Raw genomic sequence first — 12,707 nt, 5'->3', positions numbered from 1 at the left:
CGTAACCTTGCGGATCAGCACCTCGCCCTTGAAATTCGGGTCTTTTGCGCCTCCCATTTGCATCCCCAGGGGACGCTCACGGGGCACAAACGACTTTGCGACTGTGCGCAGTGCTGCTAACGACTCCCGCTAAATTTACCGGGAGTTTAGCAATGGCGGTAATCCGTACTGTCCTGCTCCACTGTGCTGGCGATGCTGACGTCATCACTGTGCACAGCGCCCCGGACCTTAAATTGGGCATCACCCCCTGAAACTGCGATGACAGCTTCAGGGGACAGCCGCTCGCGGGGCAAAGCTTAAAGGGGAGGTGGGCTGTTTTTTTTATTCAATAACCCAATTTTTTTTTCTTGTGCCCTGTTGGCACTTTGAACATGGGGTCCGTGCTGCGATCCATCAACCCGGCACTCTGCTTGAGTGCCAGGCTGTTGGCATGACACCCCCATCCCCAGTGGTCCAGGTAGGACCCTTTTTTTTGCTGTAGAGTATGCTGCTTTGACCCTTCCCTTTTAATTAAGGGAAGAGCCCCTCCAACGCAGCAACGGCATGCAGCACAGTGTGGAGCGCTGCGCCCCGCTCCTGATGCGTCCGCCCCGCTAGTACCCCAGAAAGGGAGTGAAGTGCTTCCTTTAGCATTCCACTTCCTTTTGGGGGCTTCAACCCCAATTTCTCATGAGATGCGAGACTTCTGCACTTGTTGCAAAGTTTCGCGCCTCGCGAGTGTTACGGGCAGTACCCAATTTTTCCTGGCTCATCTTTCCATTCGGCACTTTACAGCCTTCTGGACTGAACATCGAGTTCAACAATTTCAAACCATAACTTCTTGCCCATATTTTTTCAAATGGCAGCTGCTGATGATTCTGCTGTTCCCATTTACACCTTTTCTCGACCCTTTTGTTTATTTACATGTTCCATTGCTATCTTCTTTTTCTTTGTGCAATCATATCTTTTGTCATTTAATCTCTCCTGCCTTCCACTATCACAGACCTTCCCTTTTGTTCTTTTCTCCCCTCCCCCTTTTCCTTGTCCCTATACTTGCTTAAAATCTGTTACATCTCTAACTTCAGCCAGTTCTGACGAAAGGTCATCGACTTGAAAGGTTTGGAAATGTGTCCTTCATGTGGTGCCACAAACATTCTGCGTAGCGTTTCAAAATGCACGGCTTTGATCTAAACATTTGAAAATAAAACTCCCAGAAGATTGGCAAAAGTGTCTCACTTGACAGCCTCTGAGACCTCTTTTCAGCCTTTTTCTAGACACGTGCAGTGTGTGCATTGTTTCTCCACCCCCTGCCTTTTTCAGCACTGTACAATGCTCCTGTTTATCAGAATTGATAAATGATTAATATCTGAATGTATCTCGGGCACAGTCTGTCTGTGAGGTAAGAAAAAACAAACACAGTAAATGATAAAAGCCATAAGCCATTATAATATTTTGCTCAGGGACAGCTTAAGTATCTGTAGTACCAGTGATGCCTTATGTATTGTTTAACAGAAGCTGTGCTGTTCGGCAGTAAAGATAATGTGAAGTTGTGCATGTTTGTTGCTGAAGAGTCGTACTACTTAAAATACAACGGTAGAATTGTCAAGCAGGCAACAAGGATAGTTTGTGCTCTGCAGAAAAACAGGGTTTGCTTTCCATACTTCCACTATGATACTCGTAGCAATGAATCCACAGTAAGAAAAGCTTGCATTTGGAGCACTTTGTTACATCTCAAAGCTCTTCACATGTGATGGTCAGTGGCACCTTCAACCTTCGTTGGGTGTGTTCAAAAACGAAAGCACTGCAGTTGGCCATTCATAACTTGCTTTTTACCGGTGACTGAGTGAGTGCTACTCACCCACACTCAAGGATATTCAGCTGCTGGAATTAAGAAAGACTGAAGTGATGGACAAGCCCATACCTGGTCATCCAGTCACACCCCACTGTGCTTACGATCAATAATGTAGCACTTAAGGTTACAGACAAATGTTGCTACCTTGACAGTATTTTCTTGCAGAACTCCACACTGGAAGAACCCCTTGCTTTTCAAATCGTGCAATAGGATCATAACTTCCCACCTGAACCACTGGAATGCAGTCTACTCCTGATACTTCAAAGTTTTTCTTGCATGAAAAAAATAAATAAATTATTCATTAATTTGAATTAAGACGCATAAATAACATGGGTAAATTGGAATTGAGTGCTTGATTAGAATTGTCAGATCGTTTCAATTAATTGACTTTGAATAACGAGTAGAGGGAGGTAGATGGAGCCTCGGTTTAATGTTGCATCTCAAGAAGGACGCCTCTAGTAATGCACCACTCGCTTGGCATTGCATGGAAGTTTCAGCCCAGAATGTATGCTCAAGTACTGCTGTGGGGCTTGAACCTTGATAATGCAGATGTGAGAGTACTATCAATTTAGCCAAACAAACACAGTAGAGGCGATGGATAGAAACAAGATAGATAGATAGGTTAGAATTTCCACATTCATTGCCAGCACTTAGTTGACTAACACAGAAAATGCAAATCCTATTACATGTTTAGTGCTGAACATTGAATCTCATTTTCTTTACAGATATTATAAAATAACACAGATATCTGAAATATTTAATTATCTTCTGATCTCCTGTACTGAATTTAATCAAATAGAATTAAGAACAAGCACAGAATATTTTTGGATTTGTTGAATAAGCCCTAAAATTTTCTTTTGCATGTGGAAAATTTGCATTCTCATTTGCAAGGCTTAAGGCTGCATCAACATCAGCCTCTGGTGAGAGCTCGGTGAGTAAATGCTGCGTGGTGTGGCCGTTAGTCATGCAGACCAGACAAGTGGCGGATTCAATACCTCTTCTGCTGAGTTAGCTTATTTCAGGCAAAGCAGTGGGGGGGGATGCTGTATTTGGTTTTGGCATCCATGGCTGATTATCGCTTCTCGGCCTTTTGGCTAAGATCAAGTGTAGTATCTGTTTTTATCAGTTTGATATCCCCTATGGGGACATGATATTGAATTGATTTTTGGACAGGGAGCTGGATCAGGGGCATGCCCCGTCCACTCCATGCACCGACCTGGTATTGCAATATTTCCAGGAACGGTGCAACTTCGCCTCTCGGCCTTTTGGCCTAAGATCAAACACATTGGCGCAAAGTGATCTTTGGCGTTAGAGTTGATCTGGAACGAAATTGGATAAAAATAAATAAATAAATAAATAAATAATCCATGGCTGATTATAGGAAAAATCATCCAAAATTCCTACTCCCAAGTGATGGCCAGCAACATCTGTGTGGATGTTAGGTGAAATGATGACAGGATTGCCCTTGGTTATGATGGAGCATATGATTTGACTTGCATATCAATACTGTCTAGTACGAAACATGAAAACTTGGTTGAGATACTAAAAGAGCTGCTGCTGTCTAAAATTATACCCTATACCAAGTCACAGCCTTCAGAAGACATTGTAAAGGAAGAACTAGAAAGAACAAAATACATTGACTAATTGCACGAGCCTTTGTAGCATAAATCATTGACTGTCAGGCTTCAAATATCTATTAATTAATGGCTGTCATATCGCAAAGTATCTGCACCGCAACAAGCACAGGATGAGCTTCCACGTATGCACCAGTGATACCATCTCTCCACTCCCTCCACTGACACATTGTGGGCCCAAGTTTCGGGTGGAGTTGCTCCAATTTTCTTGGAGCAACTAGTTTAGTTTGGAGTATCTTAGAAATCGCAATTCTCGGCACTTAGTTTGCTCCAGTTCTAGTGAGTTAGTTTAGGTTCATTTTAGTTCAGGTATTTTTTTTCTAAAGGGGGTGTGTCCAGGTCTGTTTTGCAAGTTTCGGCAGCAAAAACTTACTTCAAACTAACTTAGAATGGAGCAAGTGTCCACTTTTGTAAGTTCTGAAAAACCTTACCTCGAGTTAAGTTTCGTGCAGGCACAGCCAGAGACGGCGGGTGGGAAGCATTAAACACAAAGGACACATCAGCGTCACAACAGGGTGGGGGGGATGAAGGAAATTAGAGGATATTCCATTAACACCTGAATAACATTAAAGAAGCAAAATACATTTAAAGCACTAAGCACTAAACAAAGCAGTACATTTAAAGCACCAAGCACCAAACTAAACACAAAAAGTAATAAGCAATTAATTAATTAAAAATAGAAGGAACCCTGCACCAAAAGCACCAAGACCAAAGTAATAAGCAATCAATCAATAACAAATAGAAGCCCTACCTTTATGTGAAGGGAAGGTTATCTCTGTCAGTGTCTCTCTCTCTCTCTGTATCTGACAGTGAGGGGTGGGGGGAGGGGTGTTTGTGTGTGTGTTGGGGGGAGGGGGGAGGTGTGTGGTGTGGGGGTGCCGGGGGCTGTGGGAGAGTGTGTGTGTGTGGGGTGGGGTGTGTGTGTGTGTGTGTGTGAGGAGGGGGAAGGCTGGAAGGAGGCACCCCTGCTCTCCGGCCCTTTGATCATTTCGAGTGCCCCCCAGCCCACGCTCGCCCTCCATCCCTTGCCACGCTCGCCCTCCATCCCTTGCCACGCTCGCCCTCCATCCCTTGCCACGCTCGCCCTCCAGCCCTTGCCACGCTCGCCCTCCAGCCCTTGCCACGCTCGCCCTCCAGCCCTTGCCACGCTCGCCCTCCAGCCCTTGCCACGCTCGCCCTCCAGCCCTTGCCACGCTCGCCCTCCAGCCCTTGCCACGCTCGCCCTCCAGCCCTTGCCACGCTCGCCCTCCAGCCCTTGCCACGCTCGCCCTCCAGCCCTTGCCACGCTCGCCCTCCAGCCCTTGCCACGCTCGCCCTCCAGCCCTTGCCACGCTCGCCCTCCAGCCCTTGCCACGCTCCTCCCCCACCGATCACCTCCTCAGTGCCCCCCCTCCCACGCTCCTCTATCCCTCCCCGGTACCCACACCGTTCAAACACAGACTGGGGGAAAAACGCTCTGCTGAGCCATTGCGCAGGCGCACATGCTCCAACGCTCCAACGCGCCTGCGCAACGCTGCCGGCACTGACAAGAAGGCTGATCCTTAGCCCCGCCCCCCTGCAGACTGCGATCAGCTTGCTCTGCCCCAGGGAGACTACACTGCGCCACACCACGCTCCAGGAGGACCGGAGAATTGCTGAAGAAGATTCCGGTGCACCTTCGAGCCCGGGCAGGTCACGTAAATCTCGGAGGTGCGCCGTTTTTGCCACTTGGGCCGATGGTGTGTGGCTGTACTTACCTGACTGCCTATCCTACATCTAGTCCTGGATGAGCTGAAATTTCTTATTGTTCAGCATCAGCAAGATAAAAGTTATTTTTTGTTCCTCGTCAGCACCTGTATGCTTCTGGCTGTGCCTCGTTTTAGCTTTCTGACTGCCCACTCAAGCGAAACTTGGAGCCTTGGCATTCTGATTAATTCTGAGCTGTGTTTTAAGATCCACTTATAGCCCATTACCAAAACCACTGCCTGCCTCCTCTAGCATATTACCCACCAACCCCCTACTTCACCGACACTGCTGCTAAAACCCTTCTCCATTCCTTCGGCATATTCTCCTTGCTGGTCTCCCTACTTCCACCAGTAACAAACTTCAGCTAATTTAGAATTATCCAAGCCCTCTACTGCACGCCCATCACCCCATTGCACCCCCACCAAACTCCACAGTTCCACGTGCAGGAGTAAATTAATCTTGCTCTCTGTTCATCGCCTTACTCCACCCTGCCTGGAAAATCGTCTTCAGCACTGTGTCACTGTCCACATCCCTCTGCTCCAGTGTCTCTGGATTACTCCTCCTTCCCACTCATTAGACTCCATTATCCGATATTGATGTTTTAGCTCTTATATCCATGCGCTCTGAAATTTCCTTTCAAAACAGCTTCTACTTGTTGGTGTTCTCTGTGCCTGTCAAAATCCTCCTTTAAAGGATATTTCCTCAACTATGCCTGTCAGTGCCTCCTCTCTTCCCCCTTCATTTCTTGCTAATGATCCATCTCTGCCCCTGTGAAGTGTTCTGAGGTGTTCATGATCATGAGAGGTGATATAGATCTAATTTGTTATTGATGTATATGGATGTCAATAGGTGACTCTACTCTATTTTAGTCACAATATTGATACTTTTGGAATATTTTCAAATTCCTTTGCAATAATCCCAAGATTATTTTGGACCTGAAGATTTTCACGAGAAGAGACAAATTGGCGAAGTATATTTCGGTCCAGTAGGTGACAAGAGCCTGTGGCTTTCATTGGCTTTATAACCTATGATTTATGTGAAATAATCTATCAGTTTTAGACCATGAGGTACACTATCCTTCAGTTCATCATTGATAAGCAAGATGTCCTTTCCATAAAGATGCATTTTATATTGTAATCCATCAGCAGCCACTCATCAGAACATTGGATGATAGCTTGTGCAAAATGGTTCAATTGCTAACGGAAGAGCAGGAGAGATACATATCAGCCATATCTAATATCCCAGTCCAGCCTCAAGTAAGTTCAATACAAAACCAGTTCGAGGGAAGGTCCCATTTTGTACTTCAAACTAGAAAGATCAGTGTTGAAAACTAAACTGTAATAACGTCTGCAGTCACCCCACTATATTCTGGCAAAAGCATTTGGGCGTTTTTGACGAGCAGGGCAACTGCAATTTCAGATTAGTGTCATGTTAATTACAAACAGAATGTTACCAAGAAAATGGTGTTTTTAATGAGCAAGACTCCCCCAATAGCCCAGATGGTAGAGGGCCTGACAGGTGCAGCACTATGCTGAGGTGTTCCCAAGTTTTGTGTTTTTGTGGGCCATGTAGGTGCATATTGTGGAATCTCCCCCTACTGGGGGACTCGAGCACATATTCCAGGCAGACACTTGAGTGCAGTGCTGAGGGAGCGCTGGATTGTGGGATTCCAGTCTTTTGGATGTGACATTAAACCAAAGCCCTGTCTATCTGTCCAGGTGAGCATTAAAGATTCAGTGATGCTGTTCAAAATAGAACAGGAAGTTCTCCCAGTGACCAGGCCAACATTTATCTCTCAATCAAGACCACCAAAACAGATTAACTGGTCGCTTAACTCATTTGTGAGAGAACACTTGCTGCATGTAAATGGGCTGCTTACGTAACAACAGTGAATACATTTCAAATGTGTTTCATTTGCTGTGGAGAGCTTTGAGATGCCGAGAGGATGTAAAAGACGCTATATAAATGTAAGTTATTTTTTCAGGCATCGCATATAAAGTCTAATTGCATATTCCCACTAATTTGCATTGATCTCAAGCTGCTGACACGAGCGAGTCTCGGTGTTTTGACTTGGGATTTATCCACCAATAACCCAACCACACGAAAAGAAGCCATTTTCAAGCCTGCAGGCTCACAGGATGCCCATAGGACAAACCAGCAAATAATAAATATCAGCAAAATGGGATTGGGGTGGTCTCCATACAACAGTTCATGCCATGAAGTAAATCACTGTTCAAAACCTAATTGCATTAATTTATAATATGGGCACCATCGTACATTTCAGATTAGTGAGGGCCAGAATAGCCTTCGTTTGACTTCACCTATACACAGTCATATGAGATTGAGGGGGTGAAATTGCCCCTTTTTATAGCCCTGTTAGCACCTTTTGGGGCTGCTACGATGGTCTTTGCCCAGGGGAGAGGGGCGCTACTGCCTCCGGGGAAATTGCCCCGGAGGTTTGGGAGGGCCTGTCTTGGCAGCGCTGCGCCCCGTGCCGCCACGCAACCGCCGATGATGACATCGCCATGTGCGGCGATCCCGCGCTGACCTCTTAATGCCTCGCGGGGAAAATTGTCCCATGGTCCATGAAACTGGCGGATGTTCGCTCTTGGGGCGCTGTTTAAAGGGGAGGCCTGCAACGCCCCAGGCTGCCATCTTTTATCGCGGCCGACTCTCCGGTCAGCTCAAACATGACGGCCTGAGCATGGACCGGGCCGCCATCGTGCAGCCTGGCATTCCATCTTGGGTACTGGACTGCTGGCCCGGTCTCGCACTGCCCTGCTCTCCGCTTCCTTTGAGAGACGGTATGCCCAATTCTGCATTGGGGGCAGGTGTTCCGGGCCGGGCAATAAAAGCCCCGGCCCAGGAAGGTTACCGCCCCCGATCGAGTTGCGGGGAAATTTTGCCCACAAAGTCCTCTGTTTAATTCCCATTGAAAACATTTTTTTGCATCAATTATGTTATTATTTTTTACCATTGTTTTATCAGAATTGGTCGTTCCACATTGAGGGCGGAAAGTCCTGTAGCCATAACATGGCTGAAATCGGGTCAGATTTTTATTTAGCGGGCTGAATTTATGGCTTGGCTCAATGTTGGCGGTTGCTTCTAATTTTTTTTTAAACCTCTTCAAAGATATGTTCTATCTCCAAAAGATCAAGAATTATACTGTTTATAATTTGATTAATTTTAAACACACAAAAAAAAATCTCGTTGATTGGCTCTTTGCAGCATGTTTCTGTTGCTGGGATTGGCTGACAAGGCCACTTTCTTCGTCCTGGTTGTAATTTACGTAAATTATAAAGAGGATCCAAAAACTTCCTAATCATTCATTGTAGGTGAACATCCTGACTGATGCTACTGTGTGTAGAAAGATTCATTAACGTGCTATGCTTCAAATCTTGGGACTCTGTTTTCATCTTCAGTGCAGATTACAGCATGAAGCCAGCTCAATCTTTTTCAGTTGCCAAACCAACAGATATCCTGACCTGTCTCTGTATTCATAAAAGCAAGCTTTTGTCCTATGCAATGCAAATTTAGCGCAGCGCCATCAAAGAGTTCAGTTTGTAATTCAAATCGATTAATTTTTATAGAATTTGTTGATGACTAGCTGCACACTGCTACAGAAGAACCTTTTTAAAGTCTGATGCAGAACATTGAAAGCCTCTTCCATTATAATTGTGAGATCCCGTCGACCGAGCTTGATTTTTTTTCCCCCCTCTGGACTAAATTGTTGATGATTTTATTGGTACTGTTTAAAAATTTCAATCAACTTAAGTGTGTACATGGCTTTATCTTGGGTCGGGAGGAGGGCGGGAGGCAGTGGATATGCAAGAACACGCAATTGGAAATCCGAAAAGAAGGCCTAGCCATATTCATTCTAAGCTATTACCACATAGAATGCAATTCTGATCACGAGCTTGTTGAACAATCATGTATATCCTTAGGGGGAATATGAAGACAATGATGAGATACAGGCTGAAATTTGTAAGTGTAGAATAAACTGCCATGTGCTTTTAAATTGGACACATCTCAAAGTATAATAAAACAGGGCAAGGCAATTCCCAGCTTCCCAGATTCTGCACTGGCATCCATGTTTTGTTTCATGTTCTCAAAAGCCACAGGCAGGTCAGGAACAGTAGCACTGCACTTTCTCAAAACAACAACAGCTTGTATTTATGTAGCTCCTTTAACATAGAAAAACATCCCAATGCGCTTCACAGGAACATTCTAAAACAAAGTTTGACACAGACGCACATGAAGATATTCGGGCAGATGAGGAAGGTTTTAAGGAGCATCTTAAAGGAGGAAAGAGAGGTTTCGGGAGGGAATCCCAGAGCTTAGGCCCTGGGCAGCTGAAGGCCTGGCCACGAATAATTGAGTGATTAAATTCGGGGATGCTTAAGATGCCAGAATTAGAGGAGCGCAGATATCTCGGAGGGTTGTCGGCAATGTTCCTCTAATTTTTTTAATACTGACCGGGCCACGAACTCCTTTGAGCGTGCCCTTTTTGTCCTGGAGCAAATGTTATAACAAGAACATTACAACAGCGACAGCAACCACTTAAAAGCATATATACAGTACTACCACATTGCCACCACACTATCTCAAATCATGAGACAATCAGACCAGGTTCTATACAAGTTTAACATAGCTTCTCTGCTTTTGAATTATTTTCCTCCAGAAATGAACCCGAGTGCTTTATTTGCACTTTTATGGCTTTTTTAACCTGCGTTGCTACTTTTAATGATTTGTGAATCTATACCCCTAGATTCCTTTGCACCTCCATTTAGACTCTTATTTTCCATGGAGTTGGCAGCCTCCTTACTGCTCCTACCAAAAGGGTTATGGGGAGCGGGCAGGGAAGTGAAGCTGAGTCCAAGATCAGATCAACCATGATCTTATTAAATGGTGGAGCAGGCTTGAGGAGCCAATTGGCCTCCTCCTGCTCCTATTTCTTATGTTCTTATGTAAAATGCACCACGTCACACTTATCTATATGGAAATTCATTTGTCATTTGCATGCCCACTCTACAAGTTTGTTGACAGTGGAATTAATTAAAAGCTTTGCGTTTGTCATGTACAAACTTTATTAAAAAATTACTTGTCAAAAAACTGACTGGACTGCATAATAATGTCTTAACACTTCAGAAACGTTGCTCGGTTGTTTCCTCTTTTTCTGCTGCCATTCCCTCTGTCTCTCACAGACTCTGAGGTACAAACAATGGGCACAAACTTTTTTGCCTCTCTCCTAATATGATTTAAATTATCCTGATAGCCTCTTTCATAAAGGGGACAGCATCTGGCAAAATCTAACTGGAACTTACAGCGGGACATTCAACATCGCTTTCCCATATTTGTTTCAGGCTTTCAACAATTTAATGAATTTTTTTCTTTTAATTCTGATTTTTGTTTCACCGGGGGTCAAAAACTTGTTTGCTTTAACCTCCTTCCAGCGGCCATTGTAAACGTGCTGCGCCTCCACCTATGTTGTTCCAAAGTGCGTCTCCCGCTCATTTCCCAGGAATCGACGACACGCGTCTGGACTCTGTCTGTCTCTGTCTCTCTCGCTCCTTCCTCTCCCCATATCTCTGTCTGTCTGTCCCCCTCTTCCCCGTCTGACCCGCCCCCCCTCTCTTTTTCTCTCTCTCTCTCTCTCTCTCTCTCTCTCTCCTTCTGCCCCCCCCACCGCACCCCACCCTCCCAAGTCTCTCTCCATCAGTCGCTCTCGCGCTCTCTTCCCTCTCCCACCACCGCCCCCCCCCCCCCGCGCGCGCGCGCTTTCGCTCTTCCCCTTTCTCTCTCTTTCCCTCAACCCCTTCCCCGTGCATCTCTTCCCCGGTCTCTCTCTCTCTCTCCTTGCGATCTCGATCTGCCCCCGCCCCCCACCCACAGGCACCCACCTGACCTCTGCAGAGGATGGATGAAAGTGTGACCTAACTGGGTACTACGCACATGTGACTCCGGTATCCCATGAACCGGCACTGAGGCTGAAAGGCGAATAGTTTGAGCACGGGGGATTCCCCTGCTGTCCAGCTGAAAGGTGAAAGGTCAAGGGTGTAAATCAAACCCCTCCCGGCATGACACAGGAACCCATCAACCATGAGAACACACTTCAAGAGCTGCAGTTGCGATCGTCTGAGGTCGCAAGACTCTGAAACGATTCTGTCTGGTTTTCCGGGGCTATCTTGGATTGGGCCTCTCCCCCACCCCAACGACTGTCTAGCTCCGTGCGAGGAATTTCAATTGAAGTACGCGGGACCTCGGGGATCAGTGGTTGTCGGGCTAGTGGAGATTACAGAGATTGGGAGGGGTGAGGCCATGGAGGGATTTGAAAAAAAGGATGGTTTTGATTGGCAAATTAGGAATGAGTCAACTCGGGCTGCCCTCACTTTCTTTTGATTACAGGGTAGCATTGGCACGGCAATGGGCTTGGGGGGCGTTTGGGTGAACTGTTCTTGTGTTCAGTTTGCCAAAGAATTTCCTTGCAGCACTGCAGAAGTTCAATATTGGCTGTTAGCATATTGAGCTAAAATGTTTCAAGACATGATTGAGCCTTTAGGTCAAGAAGTCACTTTTCCCAACGTAAGATGTAGATGAGACCCCAGGGAGGCTCTGGAGAGAGGGGCCAATAGTTGATGCCACTGATCTGTAAATGAAGTAATCGGTAATGTTTCTATTGAAAAATATTGATGTTTTAACAGGTCAGAATAATAGATACAATAAGTTATAAGAACAACAAACAAATGCCGTAACCTTCAGATCAGAAGTGTTAAAATTGGGTAAATAAAGGGAAAAAGCACACATGCAGGAAATCTGCAATAAAAATACAAATTCCTGAAAATGCACGACAGATCTGTCAGCACTTAAAAAGGTATGTTAATGTTTAGAGTGAAATCCTTCATCAGAACTAGAAGCTGGGAGATAAACCAGCCCGTTAATAGGGCTGAACGAAATAAAAAGAAAGGAGAATAACAGGTAAAAGTCTAGTCAGATATGCCAATTATTGTCTGAAAGAAAGAGTTTAATAGCCGAAGAATAGTTTTTTTTTAAGCTGGAAAGTAATGAAATCTATAATTTGATCATATTAGAAACATAGAAACATTGAAAATAAGTTCATCTGACTAAAGTGATCATTTCTGCATAATTTGTAACTCAGTCTTTTCATGAGGTGGAAGTTGCCGCTCTCATCCCTGTTCCAGCAGACAACAGCCAAGGAATATCTATCAGTGAGCACAGTTCACAAAAGTATCCCATTGAGCTTGATACTGAATCAAGAACTCAAGTGTTTTCAGGGTCTTGTCATGAATGGAATCTCTTGATTTTGTAAACCACTGCTCATCACTGTGTATTTCATTGCTGATGATATATACAAGACGTTCAATATCCCAAGAACAAGCACAACAAAAAAACCCTGTATCTCATTCTCACATGATGGATGTCCCACTGTGATCGCTTGCATAATAGCTACAGCGTTTGCAGAAGAGACAGACCGAAACAGCAAAGTGTTTCTGTCGTGG

The 12,707-nt window shown here is 45.2% G+C and overlaps 1 protein-coding gene and 1 pseudogene across 1 annotated transcript in view; both read left to right on the top strand.

The window, feature by feature from the left end:
* The window catches only part of chchd3a (coiled-coil-helix-coiled-coil-helix domain containing 3a), a 334,738-nt gene that overhangs the window by 253,606 nt on the left and 68,425 nt on the right, over nt 1-12,707 (top strand). The window lies entirely within an intron of this gene.
* LOC139279224 (U2 spliceosomal RNA) lies at nt 2,906-3,084 on the top strand (annotated as a pseudogene).

The sequence above is a fragment of the Pristiophorus japonicus genome, chromosome 13, assembly GCF_044704955.1.
Source record: "Pristiophorus japonicus isolate sPriJap1 chromosome 13, sPriJap1.hap1, whole genome shotgun sequence".
In the NCBI taxonomy this organism is placed as follows: Eukaryota; Metazoa; Chordata; class Chondrichthyes; family Pristiophoridae; genus Pristiophorus; species Pristiophorus japonicus.
This window is presented reverse-complemented; position numbering and strand designations above follow the sequence as displayed.